Here is a 7,586-nt window from a genome sequence, read left to right on the forward strand (position 1 = left end):
AAATGGGGATTTGAGCTCTGGTCTCAAGAGTCGTAGTCCAACCTCAAACCCCTACACCCATGCATGGAATATTATGATGATAACAAGGAATATATAGGTACATGTCTACCACAATGCACCCTGGTCTATTCACACACTTGGTGGGTATTCGGCAGAGTGAAATTAAATTAAAAAATAGACCTCGATCAGCTTACCATAGCTCCTCAGAGTGAATAATCTGGTTCCTGATTTAACTATAGAACTGGTGTCTTGCTTCTTATTCCTGAACTAATGTAAGTAAATGCTGCTAACTAGGAGTTGTAGTTATTGCTCTGTCATAATATTTGCCTCCCCAATGGAATTTTCTTCACTTCCCAAATTTCTAGTGTTGCAGTATCTTAAAATTCAAAGGCATACTCTGTTAGTTTTGGAAATCAGTATGCAGGGGAGTTGTAGAACCTTTGAGACTGGTGGTCTGGTGGTTAATGCTGTACTGCAGCCACTCACTCACAAACCCCAAGATTGTGAATTCATTACCCAGCCAGGGCTTGGGTCGTGCAGCCTGCTCCTTCTGAGGTCGCTAAAATGAGTACCCCGCTTGTTGGGGCAATTAGCGTATACATAGTAAACCACTTAGGAGTGCTTCAGTGCACTGATAAGCAGTATAGAAATGTACTTGCTATTGTATCTGAAATAAAGAAGTGGTACCATAAACTTTCATAACTTGAGCCTGCTTCCTCAGATGCATGTTGAGTATTCAGAACTAGAGTACAGGCATTTTCAAGTAAGGGGCAAGGGAAATTATCAAGGGAATGAACCAACACAGCAAATGCAAGAATTTTAGGTGTGAATATTTTTCAGTGTCCCATCTTCAATGCTAGAAAATTTTGGGACTAAAGGAAAAAAATCAGTGAGGAACAGAATTCTCATTTGGGGGTAGCCTGCTCTCCCTTCCCCTTTCTCACAACTTGTGTCCTGCAACTGTATTTGAGAGACTCTAAGTAAATGTGCTCCAAATCCAGTATAGGGCAGTCTACTACCATTATCAATGAATACAAATATTGCACAGGAAGAGCCTTGTTTTAATCTTTTAATGTCCGGAAGGGTTTCCCATAGTTAGAACTACATTCTCTCCTTTTCTTTATACTAAAAGAGAGGAAAACAATGAAACACTTTATCATTCCAACCCTGTTCAGAGCCAGAGGCAACGCTTTGTTCTTCATCTGCCATGCATCTTGTGCATGTGGATGTTTGTTGTGTAGGGATGCTTAGGCGGCAATGATCCCTGGAGAAAAAAATGGGGCTTTTTAGCAAGCATACAAAAAGAGCTTCTCTTTTTATCTGTTTCATATCTATTTCAGTAGCTTTAGTATTGCAGATGTCAAAATAAACATTTGTGTCTACACCCAAGGCACTGCCGCTTAGTTGCCATCAATATATGCAATCTCGCTACTGCCCTAAGATTCAGCATGGTGCAGTGGTTTGGTGTGGATTAGGTAATTGGGGACCAGGGTTCAAATCTTCACACAGCCATGGAAATCTCCTGGGTGACCTTGGACAAGCCACACTTCTCAGCCTCAGAAGGAAGGCAAAGGCAAAAGCCTTCTTTATAATTCTGTCATGAAAACCCTGTTCATAAACATAAGTCAGACATGGCTTGAAGGCACACAACAGCAACTACAGCCACCATCCACCTCTCTGCTGCTTTTGTAGCCTCCGTGTTATCATTGTTGTTGTGGTGGTGGGTGTGCTTCAGTCATTTCTGACTTATGGCAACCTTAAGGTGAACTTATCATGGGCTTTCTTGAAAGATTTGTTCAGAGGGGGGGGGGGTTACCCTTGCTTCCTCTGAGGTTGAGAGTGTGTGACTTCCCAGGTTTCCAGTGGGTTTCCATGGCAAGTGGGGATTCCGATCCTGGTCTTCAGAGTCATAGTCCAACATTCAAACCACTATACAGTGCTGTTTCTCTCCAACCTCACAGTTGCTCAGGCAAATTTTGCCAACTGAAGCCACCCCACATTTCATTTCCATGCATCTTAAGTTACATAGCTGCCCAATGTAGGAATTTTTTGTTTTAAACCCATTTGAAGACTGCTTCTTTGTTTCATTCTTCTTTATTCTATTTGCTAATCTAACCCTTTCCACAAAATTCTATCTTTATCTCTCTTGCACTTGGATTTTCTTCTAACCTGTGTGCCTACTCTGTATGTTTCAGAAAAATGGCCAGCTCCTTATCCCTTCATTTCTTTGCCTGATGAGAAGTCTGCCTCATCAATCTGTGAGAGTTTTAATTCTTGCCAGACTGACAACTTCATTTCCCTTATTAATGTAAAATGGTCACCATTCTTGCAGCTCTACTTCTTGACCAGCTTAAAATTTGTAAGCATTCCAGCCCAGCCAATTTGTGCCAAAGACTTTACAGCTGTATATAAAGCATATAAATATTGCTTTTTTCAGTAGACTTTTCTCACCTGCATTCGTTTTTGAGATTGCTACGCAATATACTTTTTGTTTCTAATAAGAATACAATTATTTTACAAATAACAGAATATTTCATTCTTTAAGGAAGAGAGGGGTAGCAGATTGTTCCACAGTTTTAAAGTCATGAGCTTAGCTTTAAGGAGAACACCCGGCAGCTTCAGAATAGAGAAAAGATCAGACAGTAGCAATGGTTATGGGGACTATGAAAAGGCAGCAGATCAAGGATTTGAAAGTCTTGGAATGGCAGCTCCTTCATAAGTTTTCCATTGCAGTAGCTGCTAGAATCTCCAGGCATCCCGTCACAACACAATCCATACTGCTTGATAAAATGGAGTCTTTCTTCCAGTTTCTTGTGACAGCCATCCATAAAGAGCTTCTCTGGCTGACTCAGATCACCATGACAATCCAAGGAAGTCTCTTTGCAACAACTGTCAGGGGCAAAAACATGCCCTACCTGGTTTGGAAGCAGCGCCATCCAATCAGTGTAATTGGTGATTCCACAGCATTTCAACTGCTTATGGGTGGCATCCACAGATACTGTGCCCCTGTGGTCTGGATCAGTCCAGTTGTACTTGTGAAAGAAAGGGGCCATCCTGTTTTTCAGTTGATACTCCACTTCAGCAGAATAGATCTGGATTAAAATGATTGAAGAGGCTTCCAAACAAAAGAGGACCAAGAACAAGTACATTAAAATCCCACGGAGATGGCGAGGACCTTTTAATGGGACACATGTTGCCAAAACACAGGTGGGGAACAGCAAAGTGGCGCTGGCAAGTGTCAAACAGCCTGGAACAAGGAAGAATTTGTTTGGAAAGAAGTACTTGTAGCTCTGGTAGGTGAAGATCACAAATGCACCACCAAACAAAAGAGCTACTGCAGCTCCCCAAAGCAAGACACCAAGGATTGTCAAAGCAAGTCTAGCCATGACTCTGCTCCATAATTCAGTTACCTGCAATGACAAAGGCCTGCGGTCAGGATTAAATCGTGTCCCCTTCATTTTAAGAGCAGCTATGCATAACACTTTGGTAACAAAGGAAAATCTCTCTCCAGAGTCTTCCCCATGTTTTTATCCAGGTGAAGGTGATATGCAAGCTCCACCCCAGATCCTTTTCTAATTAAAGAAGAATAAATACTCTAATAGCTTTCCCTTAAGGAGACCTTCATCCTTCAAAAGCTTATGGGTGAATGCTAAGTAGAGACATTCATATGAAAATTGAAAGCACTCATAGGAGAACTGTTTTTTGGATTTATAGCATGATAGAGTTGGAAAAGACCTCAAGGGCCATCAAGGCCAGCCCCCTGTCATGCAGGAATGCACAATCAAAGAACTCCCAACAGATGACCAGCTCCCAGAAGCCCATAACCAGAAGACTACAACTTCTAGAATTCTGAATCCAGTATGAGAAATGGCTATGCTGGGTGAGGGATTCTGGGAAGCCTGGCAAACAAAGCTGTTGTGTTACAGCAGGTCAGATACAGCCTGCCATCTTTTGTTTGTTGTCACCTGCCCTCACGTGGATTGTGACCCATGACAACTGTGTGGATCAAACATCTCCAAGGCCCCTGTCTTCCACTGCTCTGCTTAGTTCCTATAAACTCATACATATCTAAGACCTCCTTAATAGAATACATCCATCTAGTATGTACCCTTCTTCTCTTTTCTACTTCCTACCACCGTTCCCAACATTATAGTTTTTTTTCTAATGAGTCTTCCCTTCTCATGATAAGCCCAAAGTACAACAGCCTCAGTTTTGTCATCTTGTCTTACATAGAGATTTCTGGCTTGATCTGCTCTGAGACCCATTTGTTTGTCTTTTTGGCTGTCCACAGAACACTCAGCACTCTTCTCCAGCACCACGTCTTGAATGAATTGATTTTCTTTCTATCTTATTTCTTAACTGTCCAGCTCTCACATCCATACATGGTAACAGGAAATACAGTGGCTTGCATGATTCTAAATTTTGCTCTGAGTTGTATATCTTTGTATTTTAGAATCATTTCTAGTTCTTTCACGGCTGCCCTCCCCATTGTTAATCTTCTTCTGATTTCCTGGCAGTAGTCCCCATTCCTATCAATGTTTGATCCCAGGTATTGTGTTATGTAGTGCTACTGCCAAGGGTTCTACAGGGTTTGAGGTAGAGATCTTTCATATCACATCAGATATTTTGATGGCAGCAGCAGCAAGAGACAAGATGTGCCTCTTCCAATTCATATATACAGACACTGACTGGATCTCACTATGAAAACACTGGTAAGAGAACAAAACACCACATCTGAGGGGGTACAAGGAGGTCTGTGCGGCAACACATCACCAACATGTCCCCACAGCTGTACACCCCTAGCATGTACCATCCAGGGCACTATCTCACTCTTCCTAATGGCTCTGCACCACCTACTACTGAAGTCAATGAAATCCCCAAGATGCCATTGGTACTGAATCTAGAATCTTCCTAGGGCAAAGCAGATGCTTTTCCTCTGACCTGTGGTTCTTCTCCTTCTGTCTCACTGTAGGATAGGGGCTGGATTTATTAGCTAGCTCTTCAATGGGTTTATTTCACTTACCCTTGGGTAAGCCTATGTTCTATACCAACTGCAAAAACTGTGAGTCCCACATCCTATTTGATGGGATTGCCAATTGTTCAGAAAAAGGTGCTTCTTGGCCTGGCCTGCTCTTGTGTTTTGAACAGTAACTTGCTGAGTAGAAGGTGAGGCTTTTCGTAGCCTGGAGCTAATAAATCCACCCACCAAGTGACTGTTAAAGGCCCAGCTACAGCAACTGGCTGAAACATTGGCAATTCCACAGCTTGAGCCAGCAAAAGAAGGGATGCAATCGGATGCAAAATGACACCCACCTTGATAGGTCATGTAAGCCAATGTTATGCTTTAGAAGAAATCACTGTGCATTAAATGCTAGGCTGTGGGGGTTCTGTTTGTTCATGAAAGTCTATGTATTTTGCAGTCAGAAGGACAAAATCATTTCCAAATAGATGGCAAAGGAGAATCCATGGCCAGAAATGAAACACCAATCAAATATATATTTCATCAGTTCTACCAAATTAAGGCAGCAGTCCCAGGAAAAGTAATTCATTTAAATTCACAACAGGTCTTGTGCTTTACTTTAGTCTAGCAGAGGCTTGAATTACATGCCCATTTATCTGGGACTATCTCCCATGAAAGACTTCAGATTAGACATATGAGATTACATTTTAATTCTAAATAAATCTTGACAACTTTATGATCTCTGAATAAGGAAACCATACATTTATTTTTCTTTTTGAATTGCTTTTTATGTTTTGGATTTTTTCTTTTTGACAGAGCAAATGCATTTAGGAAGTGTATGATAACTAGAAATTGAACAGGTACATTTCTCTGCCATGGACTTTCAGTGTTGGACAAGAATCCATTTCTGTCTGTCTGATAGCAACTGCATCTGTAACAAAAAGATGGGAGATAAAGAAACAGTGAAACAGGCAAAAGAATAGGTTTGATGAGTGAATCAGTTAATGCTGTTCTGCATCATTTTTGCTTGTGTCACTGTGACACTTTCTGCATGAATCTGCACATTTTAAAATAAAAAAACCACATACTTAAATTGTACTTAAATACATCTTTAAATACACAATTTTAGATTCACTTTCTCTCAAAGTATACCTTTTAAATGCTGAAATATATATCTGAGTTTATTTTCTCCTATCAAAATCTTGTGGGCTGCTATCCATTAAGTTGTGAGGTCAGCTCCTATAAGAACTATAGGGATTCTCAGAGCAAATTCCCCAAGTTCCCTGATACTTCTTTAAAAAATGCTGCTTTACTCATACATTATTCTTATGCCTTTAAGAATAGTTGACCTACTTCCCTCATTATTTAATTTCTGGTTAGGAGCTCTTCTTTTGAAAAATGCCTGTAATATGAAATGCAGAAGAATAATGCTATGTTTTTTCTTCAAAAATATGACATCTCTTGTTCTTTAAAAGTGATGGATTTTTGCAATACAGGGAAAGTTCTAAGCTATAACCCCTGTTTGACAGTAACGTTGTATTATGTATCAGGACAGTTCTTGGGATGCAGCTAGGGAGGTAATTGATTTAGTTCCTATGTTAGTATTTTGCCTCTGGCTGCATCCTCTGAAATAGAGATGGGCACTGTTTGGTCCTGCTGCAGATAATTTTGAACTGTAATTCCACAATATTGGAGTATTGTGGAGTATTGTGGCTGGGGGTTCTGGGAACTGAAATCCAAAACACTGGGAGGTTCAGATGTTTCATACCTCTGCCCCAAAACATTGCTTCCCCTCATACTGTTACCTAGAAGGCTGAACTTTCCATAGAAACCAAGATGGCTAAGCTGAGACTATCATATGTTGGCCATATCATGAGAAGACAGGACTCACTAGAAAAGTCAATAATGCTTAACAAAGTCGAAGACTGCAGGAAAATAGGAAGACTGCATTTCAGATAGATAGACTCATTCAAGGAAGTCACAGCCCTGAGTCTGCAAGACCTGAACAAGGCTGTTGATAAAAAGGTGATTTAGAGGTCTCTTATTCATAGGGTCATCGTGAGTTGAAGGCAACTTGATGGCAGTTAACAACAATGGTTTAAATTTAATATTGTTTTAATCTTAACTTTTTGTATGATTTCAGATAAATGTGGCTTTACTTCTATTTTTTTTTATTCTTAAAGCTGCCTTGAGTCCTACTCTTGAAAAATGCATTATGTGAGTAAAATGGTTGATTGACTGAGTGTTACTTGTTTATTTACAGATGTACTATTTATGTCCAGGGTTTTCAAAATGATGTGCATCAATAAAAGAACAACAACATAATACATAAGTGTGCCGAGTCAGATTTTTGCTGCAGTGGATACTTTTGGGCAAGGGATGAACTTTCCCCGTGTTTTACAAAACTTAATATTATTATTCCCCAGGAGCATCTATTTTAGGTTATTAGGATATATAATGTATTGCTCTTATTTTTTGACTTAATTTGAATGCATCAATTAACAAATATCTTTTGTTTGCTATGCATCTTTCCCCTTCATGCAAGTCTGAAGTGATATCTCTTTTACTTGAACAAGATTGCCAAATGACCAGAAAAACAACAGTCTTCCCTACTGAGTCTTGAGTA

At 40.1% G+C, this 7,586-nt stretch overlaps 1 pseudogene; it reads right to left on the reverse strand.

The window, feature by feature from the left end:
- Positions 1-2,618: 2,618 nt before the first annotated feature.
- Positions 2,619-3,458, reverse strand: LOC121920533 (annotated as a pseudogene).
- Between the last annotated feature and the right edge of the window lie 4,128 nt (positions 3,459-7,586).

The sequence above is a fragment of the Sceloporus undulatus genome, chromosome 2 (assembly GCF_019175285.1).
Source record: "Sceloporus undulatus isolate JIND9_A2432 ecotype Alabama chromosome 2, SceUnd_v1.1, whole genome shotgun sequence".
Classification (NCBI taxonomy): domain Eukaryota; kingdom Metazoa; phylum Chordata; class Lepidosauria; order Squamata; family Phrynosomatidae; genus Sceloporus; species Sceloporus undulatus.